The following is a 15,731-nucleotide window of genomic DNA, read 5'->3' on the forward strand; positions in this document are numbered from 1 at the left end:
TGTATGCAGTTGGAAGGATAACAAATGAACCACCAAATACAGAAAAAAACATTGCCAATGTATTAGAAGTCAGTGTGCCCGTTCAACCTACCTTTCTAGCCACTTTTCTGACTCCTCCAGTTCTTTTTCTCCACAGCAATTCAAACTATATTTCTACCCTATGAAACTGCCTTCCTCAAATACACCAGGCACCTTTTGTAACTTTCAATCATGCACAACCTGAACCCTCTGGCCCTTTAATGCTTTCTCACAAGGTTAAATTTGTTTTCCCCTTCAAGGTTAAGTTCAAAGGTGATGGCATGGAGAGCTTCCCCTGACTTTCCCTCCAGAATTAATTGCTCTATTTCCATGCTGCTAGCACATCTGTTTTCATTTGTAGTGCAGAACTTCTGTTTTATTGTAATTATATGAGTTTAGAGTTGCATCTGTGACTAGATGTCAGTTTCTTGAGGAATGAGGATTAAGCTTTATCTTTTGCTTGATAAACAGACATTTTGAGTTATTGAGGGTAAGTGTTAGAAGATTGAAATGGAATAGGACATTGCCATCAATGATGACTACATTTTATTGACAGCCTAAATATCTGCCAGGACTTTAGCTGTATTATAACATTCAATATCAAAACAAACCTGCAAAGTAAGTATCATCCCAATTGTGCAGTTAAGATAATAGAGTGACTACAAGTTACCTGATTTGTCCAAATTCACACAGCTATTAAAAGGCAAAATTAAGGAGGCGGAGCCAACATGGCGGCGTGAGTAGGACAGTGGGAATCTCCTCCCAAAAACATATATACTTTTGAAAATACAACAAACACAACTAGCCCTAAAAGAGAGACCAGAAGACGCAGGACAGTGGCCAGACTGCAGCTACACCAGCGAGAACCCAGCGACTGGTGAAAGGGGTAAGATACAAGCCCCGGCCCTGCGGGACCCGAGCGCCCCTCCCCCCAGCTCCCGGCGGGAGAAGAGCAGGCAGAGCGGGAGGGAGACGGAGCCCAGGACTGCCGAGCACCCAGCCCCAGCCATCCGGGCCAGAGCGCAGACACAGTATACGCCCAGGGGGCCCTGGATACTGGGAGAACAGGGGGTAGACCTCAGAGCGGGTGCTGAAGCTGATGCCCCTGTGACAAAGAAAAGCGGGGGCTTTTTTGAAAGTCTTAAAGGGACAGGGACTTAACAGCTTGACGGAAACAACCCAGGTCACAGTACAGCAGCTGGAAATTACAGGGAAAACCGGGTGCACTAACCCCCTGGGCAACAGCTCCGAGACCCCTCACGGAGGCAAACAATCAAGCAGCCCCCCCATCCATCACCCCACCGGGCGCTGCGAAAGCAGAGAAGCAGCCTGAGACAAATTCCGCCCACAGAAAGGGAAATTTCTCCCTTCCGGCCAGGCAAGACACAAAGACCCACTCTACACGCAATTACCCAACACAAGCCACTAGGGGTCGCAGTTGCCCCAGTAAAGAAAGGCCAGTAGTAAGTGAAAATTTTGGCCCTCCCAGCTGACAGTCAATAGCACCTGTCAACATGAAAAGGCAAAAAAATATGATTCAGACAAGACTAACCCAGACAGCTTCGGCATCTGCTACATCTTCCCCTGAGAAGGAATCTGGGGAGATAGATTTAGCCAGTCTACCTGAAAAAGAATTCAAAACAAAAGTCATAACCATGCTGATGGACTTGCAGAGAAATATGCAAGAACTAAGGAAGGAGAATTCAGAAATAAAACAAGCTCTGGAAGGACTTCAAAACAGAATGGACGAGATGCAAGAGACCATTAATGGACTAGAAAACAGAGAACAGGAACGCAGAGAAGCTGATGCAGAGAGAGATAAAAGGATCTCCAGGAATGAAAGAATTTTAAGAGAGCTGAGTGATCAATATAAAAGAAATAATTTAAGAATCATAGGCATTCCAGAAGAAGTAGAGAGAGAAAAGGGGATAGAAAATGTCTTTGAAGAAATAATTGCTGAAAATTTCCCCAAACTAGGGGAAGAAATGGCCTCTCAGACCACAGAGGTACACAGAACTCCCATGACAAGGGATCCAAGGAGGGCAACACCAAGACACATAATAATTAAAATGGCAAAGATCAAAGACAAGGACAAAGTATTACAAGCAGCCAGAGAGAAAAAAAAGGTTACCTACAAAGGAAAACCCATCAGGCTATCATCAGACTTCTCAACAGAAACCCTACAGGCCAGAAGAGAATGGCATGATATACTTAATGCAATGAAACAGAAGGGCCTCGAACCAAGACTACTGTATCCAGCACGAATATCATTTAAATATGAAGGAGGGATTAAACAATTCCCAGACAAGCAAAAGTTGAGGGAATTTGCCTCCCACAAACCACCTCTACAGGGCATCCTACAGGGACTGCTCTAGATGGGAGCACTCCTAAAAAGAGCACACAACAAAACACCCAACATATGAAGAAGGGAGGAGGAGGAATAAGAAGGGAGAGAAATAAAGAATCATCAGATTGTGTTTATAATAGCTCAACAAGCGAGTTAAGTTAGACAGTAAGACAGTAAAGAAGCTAACCCTAAACCTTTGGTAACCACAAACTTAAAGCCTGCAATGGCAATAAATTCATACCTTTCAATAATCACCCTAAATGTAAATGGACTGAATGCACCAATCAAAAGACACAGAGTAATAGAATGGATAAAAAAGCAAGATCCATCCATATGCTGCTTACAAGAGACTCACCTCAAACCCAAAGACGCGCACAGACTTAAAGTCAAGGGATGGAAAAAGATATTTCAAGCAAACAACAGAGAGAAGAAAGCAGGTGTTGCAATTCTGGTATCAGACAAAACAGACTTCAAAATAAAGAAAGTAAAAAAAGACAAAGAAGGACATTACATAATGATAAAGGGCTCAGTCCATCAAGAGGATATAACCATTATAAATATATATGCACCCAATACAGGAGCACCAACATACCTGAAACAAATATTAACAGAACTAAAGGAGGAAATAGAATGCAATGCATTCATTCTAGGAGACTTCAACACACCACTCACTCCAAAGGACAGATCCACCAGACAGAAAATAAGTAAGGACACAGAGGCACTGAACAACACACTAGAACAGATGGACCTAATAGACATCTACAGAACTCTACATCCAAAAGCAACAGGATACACGTTCTTCTCAAGTGCACATGGAACATTCTCCAGAATAGACCACATACTAGGACACAAAAAGAGCCTCAGTAAATTCCAAAAGATTGAAATCCTACCAACCAACTTTTCAGACCACAAAGGCATTAAACTAGAAATAAACTGTTCAAAGAAAGCAAAAAGGCTCACAAACACATGGAGGCTAAACAACACGCTCCTAAATAATCAATGGATCAATGACCAAATCAAAATGGAGATCCAGCAATATATGGAAACAAATGACAACAACAACACTAAGCCCCAACTTCTGTGGGACGCAGCAAAAGCAGTCTTAAGAGGAAAGTATATAGCACTCCAAGCATATTTAAAAAAGGAAGAGCAATCCCAAATGAACGGTCTAATGTCACAACTATCAAAATTGGAAAAAGAAGAACAAATGAGGCCTAAGGTCAGCAGAAGGAGGGACATAATAAAGATCAGAGAAGAAATAAATAAAATTGAGAAGAATAAAACAATAGCAAAAATCAATGAAACCAAGAGCTGGTTCTTCGAGAAAATAAACAAAATAGATAAGCCTCTAGCCAGACTTATTAAGAGGAAAAGAGAGTCAACACAAATCAACAGTATCAGAAATGAGAAAGGAAAAATCACAACAGATCCCGCAGAAATACAAAGAATTATTAGAGACTACTATGAAAACCTATATGCTAACAAGCTGGGAAACCTAGGAGAAATGGACAACTTCCTAGAAAAATACAACCTTCCAAGACTGACCCAAAAAGAAACAGAAAATCTAAACAGACCAATTACCAGCAACGAAATTGAAGCGGTAATCAAAAAACTACCAAAGAACAAAACCCCCGGGCCAGATGGATTTACCTCGGAATTTTATCAGACATACAGGGAAGACATAATACCCATTCTCCTTAAAGTTTTCCAAGAAATAGAAGAGGAGGGGATACTCCCAAACTCATTCTATGAAGCTAACATCACCCTAATACCAAAACCAGGCAAAGACACCACCAAAAAAGAAAACTATAGACCAATATCCCTGATGAACGTAGACGCAAAAATACTCAACAAAATTTTAGCAAACCGAATTCAAAAATACATCAAAACCATCGTACACCATGACCAAGTGGGATTCATCCCAGGGATGCAAGGATGGCACAACATTCGAAAGTCCATCAATATCATCCACCACATCAACAAAAAGAAAGACAAAAACCACATGATCATCTCCATAGATGCTGAAAAAGCATTTGACAAAGTTCAACATCCATTCATGATAAAAACTCTCAGCAAAATGGGAATAGAGGGCAAGTACCTCAACATAATAAAGGCCATCTATGAAAAACCCACAGCCAACATTATATTGAATAGCGAGAAGCTGAAAGCATTTCCGCTGAGATCGGGAACTAGACAGGGATGCCCACTCTCCCCACTGTTATTTAACATTGTACTAGAGGTCCTAGCCACGGCAATCAGACAAAACAAAAAAATACAAGGAATCCAGATTGGAAAAGAAGAAGTCAAACTGTCACTATTTGCAGATGACATGATACTGTACATAAAAAACCCTAAAGACTCCACCCCAGAACTACTAGAACTGATATCGGAATACAGCAAAGTTGCAGGATACAAAATCAACACACAGAAATCTGTGGCTTTCCTATATACCAACAATGAACCAACAGAAAGAGAAATCAGGAAAACAACTCCATTCACAATTGCATCAAAAAAAATAAAATACCTAGGAATAAACCTAACCAAAGAAGTGAAAGACTTATATTCTGAAAACTACAAGTCACTCTTAAAAGAAATTAAAGGGGACACTAACAGATGGAAACGCATCCCATGCTCATGGCTAGGAAGAATTAATATCGTCAAAATGGCCATCCTGCCCAAAGCAATATACAGATTTGATGCAATCCCTATGAAACTACCAGCAACATTCTTCAATGAACTGGATCAAATAATTCAAAAATTCATATGGAACCACCAAAGACCCCGAATAGCCAAAGCAATCCTGAGAAAGAAGAATAAAGTAGGGGGGATCTCACTCCCCAACTTCAAGCTCTATTATAAAGCCATAGTAATCAAGACAATTTGGTACTGGCACAAGAACAGAGCCACAGACCAATGGAACAGACTAGAGAATCCAGACATTAACTCAGACATATATGGTCAATTAATATTTGATAAAGGAGCCATGGACATACAATGGCGAAATGACAGTCTCTTCAACAGATGGTGCTGGCAAAACTGGACAGCTACATGTAGGAGAATGAAACTGGACCATCGTCTAACCCCATATACAAAAGTAAACTCAAAATGGATCAAAGACCTGAATGTAAGTCATGAAACCATTAAACTCTTGGAAGAAAACATAGGCACAAACCTCTTAGACATAAACATGAGTGACCTCTTCTTGAACATATCTCCCCAGGCAAGGAAAACAACAGCAAAAATGAACAAGTGGGACTATATTAAGCTGAAAAGCTTCTGTACAGCAAAAGACACCATCAATAGAACAAAAAGAAACCCTACAGTATGGGAGAATATCTTTGAAAATGACACATCCGATAAAGGCTTGACGTCCAGAATATATAAAGAGCTCACACGCCTCAACAAACAAAAAACAAATAACCCAATTAAAAAATGGGCAAAGGAACTGAACAGACGGTTCTCCAAAAAAGAAATACAGATGGCCAACAGACACATGAAAAGATGCTCCACATCGCTAATTATCAGAGAAATGCAAATTAAAACTACAATGAGGTATCACCTCACACCAGTAAGGATGGCTGCCATCCAAAAGACAAACAACAACAAATGTTGGCGAGGCTGTGGAGAAAGGGGAACCCTCCTACACTGCTGGTGGGAATGTAAACTTGTTCAACCATTGTGGAAAGCAGTATGGAGGTACATCAAAATGCTCAAAACAGACTTACCATTTGACCCAGGAATTGCACTCCTAGGAATTTACCCTAAGAATGCAGCAATCAAGTATGAGAAAGATCAGTGCACCCCTATGTTTATCGCAGCACTATTTACAATAGCCAAGAATTGGAAGCAACCTAAATGTCCATCGATAGATGAATGGATAAAGAAGATGTGGTACATATACACAATGGAATACTACTCAGCCATAAGAAAAGGGCAAATCCAACCATTTGCAGCAACATGGATGGAGCTGGAGGGTATTTTGCTCAGTGAAACAAGCCAAGCAGAGAAAGAGAAATACCAAATGATTTCACTCATCTGTGGAATATAAGAACAAAGGAAAAACTGAAGGAACAAAACAGCAGCAGAATCACAGAACTCAAGAATGGACTAACAGGTACCAAAGGGAAAGGGACTGGGGAGGATGGGTGGGTAGGGAGGGATAAGGGGGGGAGAAGTAGGGGGGTATTAAGATTAGCATCCATAGCGGGGTGGGAGAAAGGGGAGGGCTGTACAACACAGAGAAGACAAGTAGTGATTCTACAACAGGTTGCTACGCTGATGGACAGTGACTGTAAAGGAGTATATAGGGGGGACCTGGTATAGGGGAGAGCCTAGTAAACAAAGTATTCGTAAGTATTCGTCATGTAAGTGTAGATTAATGATTAAAAAAAAAAAAATGCAGTTCCTATGTGGTGACCTCTAATGAGTTCTACACAATAATATAAAGGACATATAAAAGTGTAGGCAAAGGGTCTGTTTGTGTTTATACAGAGGATCAAAGCCTAATTTGGCTACCCCGAAAATGAACTAAGAAACGATATGAAAGAGAACTTCCAACATCAGCACTCTCTGGAAGACTCATGCCAGAAGATGATCATCAAAAAACCCCAGCAAAGATCCACGCACTGCTACAGGTGTAGATGCACTCATCCCACCAGCTCCTGGACTTGCCATGGGAATGAAGGAGATATCTAAGCTGGCCTGTGCATACAGTAAAACAACAAATTTGACTGGATCTATACTGTTGGAACTCAACCAAGAATTAGGAGAAGTGCAAATTGTAGCGCTCCAAAATCTTACAACTACAGACTATTTACTGTTAAAAGAACATATGGGATGTGAACAGTGCCCAGGAATGGGTTGTTTTAATTTGTCTGATTTTTCTCAAACTATTCAAATTCAGTTAGATAATAACCATCATATCATTGATAAGTTTTCACAAATGCCTAGGGTGCCTAACTGGTTTTCTTGGTTTCACTGGAGATGGCTGGTAATTACAGGTATGCTTTGGTTATGTAACTATACTCCTATTATGTTAATGTGTGTGCGCAATTTAAGTAGTAGCTTAAAATATATACATGCTGAAGTTACTCTACAAGAAGATATGTCAAAGAAATAATCAATCTTCCCATGTTTTCTCCCGCCTGCTACTTCTATAGCTTTTCTTCTTCCTTCCTAATTACAACGAATTCTTAAATAGAATTCGTGCCTCATATCAAATTTACCGAGTATCATAACTCCTCCAAGTGGTAAAGATACCTCAAGACAAATGCTGGGCATAGAAGCCACAGGGCATAAATATGCAAAGAAATAAAAAGCTAACCATTTCAAACAATAAGGCTTCTCTCTCACTTACCAACTTCACATTTCCCTGTGTGGCCCCGGAAGATGACTGGTTAGCCAGAGACGGGTAAGATTCCTCAAGGGAGGAACAACCTAAGACAGGCACAGTCGCTGGGGGGTCATCAGGTGAGAAATTGGGGATCAACAGAGGTGAGGCTTAGAACCTCACCCCCCCTGTTCTGAGAGAAATCTTCTGCATATGTGGATGTTTTATTGCCCTTGTCTAGCTTGGATTAACACATAGTCTACAGGCACACACCTGATCATATACATTTGCTCTCTTACAACACTAAACTATGTTTTCTACCTTTATGTTGTATCTACCTACCACTTCAGCATCTTATTAAAAATAATAAAGAGAGAAATGTGGTATCCACATATAAATCAAGTATAAAAATCAAATGTGTATTCATATTTGAACTGACTGTTTATAGTTCATAATGCATGAGCAAAACCAAAAGTTTCTGTGATGACTGCCCTTGTACTGTTCACCATGTAACTTATTCACTATGTAAGAATTTGTTCTCCATGTAAGAACTTGTTCGTTATGCTTCAGAAGATTGGAGACTGACGAAAATTAGGCTTGGGGTGGATTAATGATTGTGCATTGAGCATTGACTCCCCTATACAGAATTTTATTGTTGTTAACAACCATTTGATCAATAAAAATGAGAGATGCCCTAACAACAAAAAAAAAAAAAAAAAAAAAAAAAAAAAAAAAGGCAAAATCAAGATTCTAACCTGGATCTCTCTCTAAGCCTGCTCTTTCTTTCCATATCAAGTTTCTTCTCATAAGCAGCGAGAATAATAGAGAGTAAAAGGTAAGGCATAAAATGTTAAACTATGGTTATGCTGGAGATGAGAAGATCATTATGATGAAGCAAGTTAAAAATAACAACTGTTACTAAAGAAGGTGCAAAAATAAGCCTGAAAACCAAATGAGAATTGTATATTTTGTAGACAAATTTAAGTAGCCTGAATTATTAATTTCCAGAATTAGGAATTTAAGACTCCTGTTCTGCCTGGAAGAGTAAATGGAGAGCTATTTCACATTGAGTTTTAGATCTCTGCACTGGAATGCACATGTCAGCCTCTGACTATTCAGAAGCTGTAGTCATCACTTTACTATGCAGTCATAAAGATCTATGGTGTATGGCATTATTAGTAGCCAAACTTATACAATTCGGATTTCTAAGTCAATATGTAATAATACACAATGTCACATACAATTAACATGCTGAATACGACTACTAAATGCAAGTTGTAGGTCAAATTACTTCTGCAATAGATTTGAAAATCTAGTTATGGTCTAATGTGACTTAATGTAAAGAACAGAGCTCTGGCTCTCAAAAATGCTTTTAAAATACTTATTTCATTTTATTTCAAATGTGGGAATGGAGTAGGGTATGACAGCTAATACTGCTTGCACCACCACTAGTCATCAATATCACTGCCCCCATTCCTCCTTTCCAAGAGAAAAATGACTTTCCTTACATAACCTTCTCTATATTGCCTTGACTTTGGAGGAAGTGGGCCCCATTCTCAGCTCCAGAGGTAGAATTAGGATTGATCTAAATGATCACAGTGGTCCCACTCTTGTCAGTAATTGGATTAGGTGAAAGTAGGTGATACAAATCTAGCCAATATAAAGGGAAATCTATGGGGGCATATAGGAGAAGCTGTCCTCAACAAGAGATACAAGAAAGATCTCTCTTCTGGGCTTTATCTTGAGATTGTGACAGTCTGAAGTACTGCAGGGAAACTGGCTGGAATACGAGAGCCACATGTTGAGAATGACAGAATGCAAAGATTCAAAAAGTCTGGGTCCTGCTTTTGCTATATGATTAACAAGTCATTTAACATCCCTAACCCTCCAGACTTGTTAATGTGTGATAATAAATCCACTTTGTTTCAGCCATTTGAATGTTGTTATTTCAACTGTTGTGAAACTATTGCTGAAGTTTTCTGTTACTGGGAAGGGATCTTTGCCTAGATATCTTTCAAGTGTTGTAAAGAGTGTGTTCTAAATCCTCCTCATAACTGGCATCATGAAAACTCAAATCAAACACATAAATGCTTTCAAAAATGTCAGTCTTGTGTGCACTTGGCTCACTTAGCTCTTTCTTTCAAATCAGATGATTGGATATTCTCTTCACTTAGGAGGCCTATTTCTCAGCCACTAGCTCCAGCCCAGCTCTACTGTCTGTCACTTTAGATTTAATGGACACATGCCCAGCACATGTCCCCCAGCGCATAAACAGCCATGGTGAGCCTAAAAGCTATATTCAGGAATCTAGAATACTGCTGCTGTGAATATTACTACACTGCTCTTCCACTAAACATCTGAGTTGGGATAGCATATGGAACCAAAGATGCCTGATACCTGTCTATACCACAAGTTAAACCTTTTTCCTGATTCTTAAAGGCATTTTTCTCTTCATTTATGTTTGTAAACCTTTAATGTAAAATTAGTTATCATAGACACTGAGGTCTGCCCTCGAGGAACATGCAGTTGAATGGGCAAGACCGCTGTTTATGAGTGTGATTACATTCCGTAATTGAAGGGTATGCTTTTTGCCCTAAGAGTACAGGAAAGAACACAGCCCAAATTATGGAAGAATTAATCCCTGATTAGGTTTGAGACTGTGGGGTTATTTCATTTGTTTCCACTGGTCCCTGGTTCCAGGTTTCTTTCTGTTCTCGAACAGTGAAGCCATAAAAACTCCATCATTTGCTGTTTTCAGGTCCCTCACCAAGAAGTCAAGGATCTGAACAGGAGGCTAGCAGGATATTGAACTAGTGAGGCATTAAGGTAGACCGCGAATCTGTATATTCTCTCAACTAAGAAACTGGAGAGCAAACCAAATAGCAAGGAGGCAAAGCGCACATCAGCCAGCCACCCAGGAATTCGATGAAAATGAAAAGAATGTCATAAAGGCTAACTAATAATGCTTTAAAAGGCAGTGCCAAAAGTAGGGCCCATGGTGTAATGGATAACTTGTCTGACTAGAGGTCAGAATACTCTAGGTTCTACTCCTGACTGGCGCCACAAAGGTTGTTACCTTCTGTTGCAGACGGGTGGTGTGCAGTTTTATAACCCCACTGGCACCAAAGAATTCTGTAATTGTTTTATTATAAGGGAACCCTCATAAAACTTGCTTTGTAACTTTTGTTCCATCACCACACAACTGAGGATTAAGGGAAGGTGAGGTAGGCTGGAAAAAATACACAAAGGAGTAAGATGAACATCCTGTGCAAATCGATTAATACCTTCTATAATAGCCCACTCTACGTGCAGAAGTCACCCATTTGAGGACACCTACCTCTTCGTTAATGCTCTCTTGAGAATTAACAGAATCCACCACGAATCCTACTTAATTTCCTCCGATGTTCACCTCTCCAAGTTCACACCCAAATTACAGCAACACAATAACCCACAGAAATGAGAAGCTTAAGTAAGGAGGGCAGAACTGACTGGAATCACCTGTTAGGTATAAAAATCAACGAGTGAGGAGAAGCAGCTTGTAAGACTCTCACACTGTAATAGGGACGATATGGATCTTTTTTCTGTCAGGTGACTGTGGGTGAGGTAGGGATCTGTTGGGAGGAGGTAGCCGCCCAAAATTAGCAGGGCCTTGGCCTGCAGGAATCTTCAGAACAGCAGCCCAACGCCACGCAGTCACCGCGCGGCCCCCGCACCCTGCACGGGCTGGGCTCCGCAGCTCAAAGGTGACAAGTACCCACCGTAGCTGCCCCGAACACTCGTCCTCGCCGAGGAAGAGACTCCTAATAAGGTCTACTGATGCACAAGCCAGCGGGTCAGCTGGCAGAAGCAGCACAGAGGACGGGATCCAGGGAAGTAAATGGACGCGTTTATCTATTCTTGTCTACGGAGACTCACCCTGAAAGAGCGCGGGAGGCGGCTATGACAGAAAAGAGAACAGAAGGAGCAGCGGAGAGTGGCTCCTTCCAACTCGGCTGTGTTGTGGCCTTGTAGGATAATGTAGCTCAAACGTGTTCTTTAAAAGTTTGAAAAAGGAGATACATTTCCGGAGTCAAAACACAGATGCCTCCAACAGCACCACCCAGGTAGCCCACCAAAGACAACCACTATTAACAATGGCCTTCGTGGCTCCAGTGAGGAAGAGACATATTTATTAATTTGCCCTCACATTCTCTTCCTACTTTCAAACTCATAGGTACCAGACTTCCGGCTGTAGTTTTGCTTCACTTTGTTTTGGGGATATCTAACAGGGTAATCGCTATCTAGATTACTCAGATTACTAACAAACTAATATCTGTTAGCAGCATGCCCTAACCAACAGAACTGTAAGAAAACTAACACCTTGATCAGATCTCTCAAGCCTTTCCCTGGAGTATGGATATTCCGTGTTCAAGAGGTACTCCCCCCAACTTCAAATTTATTAGAAGTTTAAAAGACTTTATCATCTCTGTTTATAGCCTGAAACTTTAGTCACTATGAAACTCTGCAGTAGGAAAGTTCAAATGTCATCTGCTTGGATGACCTCAGTTAAAAGGCAACCTACCCCAGAGCCTGGCCTGTTTAGTGACCTACTTCCTGCTTTAGTTGTCTCCATAGTACTAATGACTCTCAGAGGCTGAAAAAAAAAATTTCCTCTTCTTCCTGGTCCAGACTGTCAAGTGGATCCAAAGCACAAAAATAAACTTATGCATTCAGCTTCTCTGCTCCTGAATCCTTCCCCAATTCTCAGTCTCCACTCCACCCATTTTTCCCAGAGGGAAGCATTTTGATTCTCCTGAAACTTGCACCAACTTCTAATTGCAGTCCCAAACCTGCTGTTGGTAATAAGGACTTTGGAGGTATATGTTTTCATAATATCCCTGCTGATTGAATTAATTTCTTCTTGAAACATGTAAGTTGATTGTCATTTTGTACACAGAAAAATAAACTCACTTTGAACCCCCTCATTAGGATATTAAGCTTGGGAAAGGAAAGCTACCAGGGAGTTGAAGTTAACATTCAACTTCAAAACTAAAACCTAATTTCTCCCCCAGTCCCAGTTTTCCATGCTACTTTTATGGAATGTCGTTTCTCTGTGCACAGAAGCAGTGGTTCTTTGAGACTTCCCTATATAACTCAACATGAGATCAGATTTTGAAAGAACTTCACACCCATGAACCATGAGTCAAGGCCTTTAGTGGCCAGCCAGTGGCTGAATCCTCAGGGATGCACTATGCCAACCCAGAGCCTAGGAATATGCAGTAGCAGGCCCTCAAATGAAGATTCGTTGAATGAATGAAGGTCTAACTCCATTGTCCTGCCCTATTAAATAGGCACAATTTCTCTGTCTGGAGCCTTATGATAATGCTCTGACCCTCCTCCTGGCCTTTGCACTCGACTCTCAATTCTGTCTCCTCCCCAGCACAGCCTGTCTGTGACCATCGTCTTCTTCAGTGAGGTTCTGCTCCTGTCAGGGTTTCTTCCCTTCTGCTTTTTCCTGATTTCCTTCTCCATTTACAGCTCTTCACTTGGGGTGTTAAGCAATTGCCCCCACCCTGTATGTATCCACAGAGAGAAAACAAAAAGATCCAAGCCCATTTTGATCTAGATTTGAACTTGCTGTCCCAGATAAAAACTTTGTGGTTGTCATCTGGAGAGTGGAGATCACTACCACTAGGGAAAGGATAGCACAAAAGTGGAGAGAAGGTTGGCTTAGCTGTTGCTGCCTCTAGCAAAGTGTGTGTGCTCTGCCTTTGTATTAAATAGCTCCCGAGAATTTATCATGCCCTTCACTTTCAAATCATATAAATTAAACAGTTATCTTCCTTTCCAAAAAGGTACCTACAACATGCCTGCTCTCTGCACCCTGTGTTCCCTTCTCATCTCCATCCCTCAAGGTTCATTTTTTTTATTCCTTCACTCTGATACAGTCTTGCCTCTTAACTCCCTTTCTGGAAAACACATTTGTGATTTTTGGCTATTCTTTTGTGGAGTATGGGCTTTGACTGCTACTAGACACACATTAACAGGGAGTGATGTGTGCCTCAGAAGTTTAAAAAGCAGCCAGACCAAGAGGTTTCTGTAGTGTAATGGTCATTGTTTGTTTATTTATTTTTTGTTTTTGCTGCTAGTTTTTTATTTTGGGTGAAGTGAAGATGGCAAAGACATGTGCATGTCAATGACATCAAGGTGCAGCCCTAAAGACACCTACACCGGGTCTTGAGCCATGTGACAATGTAGCAGGTGCTGTGGGAGGCAAAGTCTTGACAAAGCACAGGGAAGGGTGGGACGCCTAGGGTCCAGGCTAAGGTGGGGAATTTGGGTTCAATGGCTGCCCAGTCCTTCCTGAAGCAGATTGGTGCTAAAGTGCCTTTGGGAATGCGTTTGGTTCCAGAAGTATCCCAGGACCCTGTCTCGGAACACCTCACAGAGGTAGTGTAGGATCTCAAGGATGGTGAGCAGGCTGGCTCCAATAAATGTCGCCCAATGTTGCCCAGCAGCTCTGAAACTATATAGGGCTGCTGCTGCTCCACTGTAGTTGAGGGTCTCAAAGAAATGTCCAATACCAGCACGTTCTACGCAACATAGGCCTCGCCTTGGTTGTGTTTCCGGGGCGGACAGCGGGCGGCGGCACGTCTGGGGATGTGCACCATGGAAATTTCCTTGTCCCAGCGTGGGCAGGCGCACAGGTTGGACCAGGCGCACGCGTCCTTCCCCTGCCCCGCGTCCAGCACTAGAAACGCACAGTCCCTGTACTGCTGGGGACTGCACACCGGTGCTCCACCAGGCATATGCTTCATTCGGTAGCCGTACTTTTGAGCCACGCAGCGGGCTTCGCAGGCTAGTTGACACGCCATTTGGCTCTACGTCAAGTTGGAGCCTGGGCTGCGGAGACCCAGGGGACCAGAGGGATCCAGATCTAAGTCCGTGTCCAGAGAAATGGAGCTGCAGTCGTCCCAGGGTGGTGTCAGGAAACTCAGTTGCTGCTGCTGTCAGGACACGAAAGTCTAGTAGCTGGGGGCCGCCCAAAGCCCAGCTGGTCAATAATGGGTTGCTCCTCCTGGCTGTGGATCTACACTCAGATCCCCACATCAAACAGGGTCTGCTCTCTGTCCCTCCACACGTGCATATACTCATTCTGCTACACATTCAGCATGACCATGCCACCCTCCGCGCCGGAGTTCAAGGTGTAGCACTGGCCCATCCGCGTGAAGATTTTGGGCCCAGAGCCAGCCTGGGTGAGAGCTCCCTGCTGGGAGGCATGGCCTTGCACACTGCAGTCCAGCCGAGTGACAGGAAGGGGGCCCCGAGGAGGACAGTTTCCTGGACGTGGTGAAGTTCTCAAGCACGCACGGTTGACCACGGTAGCGGCAGTCCGGCAGTATGTTCTCAAGGGTGCGCCCAGCAGCCCGAGGCACGCAGTAAGGTGGCGTACTCGGTGGGCTCCAGGCCAAGCACCTCAGGCTCAGCCCAGTACAGGTTGTTGGGAGTGAGGCGTGAGCGCCTCAGCAGGTTGATATTGCATAGTGTGATGGCCGGGAAGGTGATCCTGTGGCTTTAGCCCTAATGCACGGTGGTCTTGTGGTGGAACTCCCCTTAGTAACGCACCCTTTGAGCCACCCGGTAGAGGAACTTGGCCAGTGATAGGAGCATCGCTGCTGTCCACAGCCCACGGCTTGGGGTCAGCCTCCCCCACCCCTGGTCTGGGCCAAAGATATGGCCCAGTTCGTGCAGCTTGCAGCTAGCTGCTGGCGAACATGCAGAATGTCCGAGACTGGCTGCCTGGCCTCCTCCGGCCTGAAGGAGGGCTTCATGGCTGAGGGGACTGAGAGGGCTGGGGGATGGTGACCAGGTTACAAGGGGCTTGGACGGGCCATATTTGAGAAGATGTGCAGTTAGTCAAGTCCTGGCTCTGCATCAATGGCTTTGACCTTTCCTTGTGTTCTGGGCCACCAGAAATTGTGAATAAGGAAGTGGAGACTGGCACACTCCTGAAAGAAAAGCTAGAGAAGGGGATATGTTGTCTTTGGAGAATTGGTT

At 42.8% G+C, this 15,731-nt stretch overlaps 1 pseudogene; it reads right to left on the bottom strand.

Annotated features, from left to right (window-relative positions):
* Window positions 1–11,241: 11,241 nt before the first annotated feature.
* Window positions 11,242–15,505, bottom strand: LOC118909790 (acid-sensing ion channel 3-like; annotated as a pseudogene).
* Window positions 15,506–15,731: the final 226 nt, after the last annotated feature.

This window comes from Manis pentadactyla, chromosome 16 (genome assembly GCF_030020395.1).
Source record: "Manis pentadactyla isolate mManPen7 chromosome 16, mManPen7.hap1, whole genome shotgun sequence".
NCBI lineage: Eukaryota > Metazoa > Chordata > Mammalia > Pholidota > Manidae > Manis > Manis pentadactyla.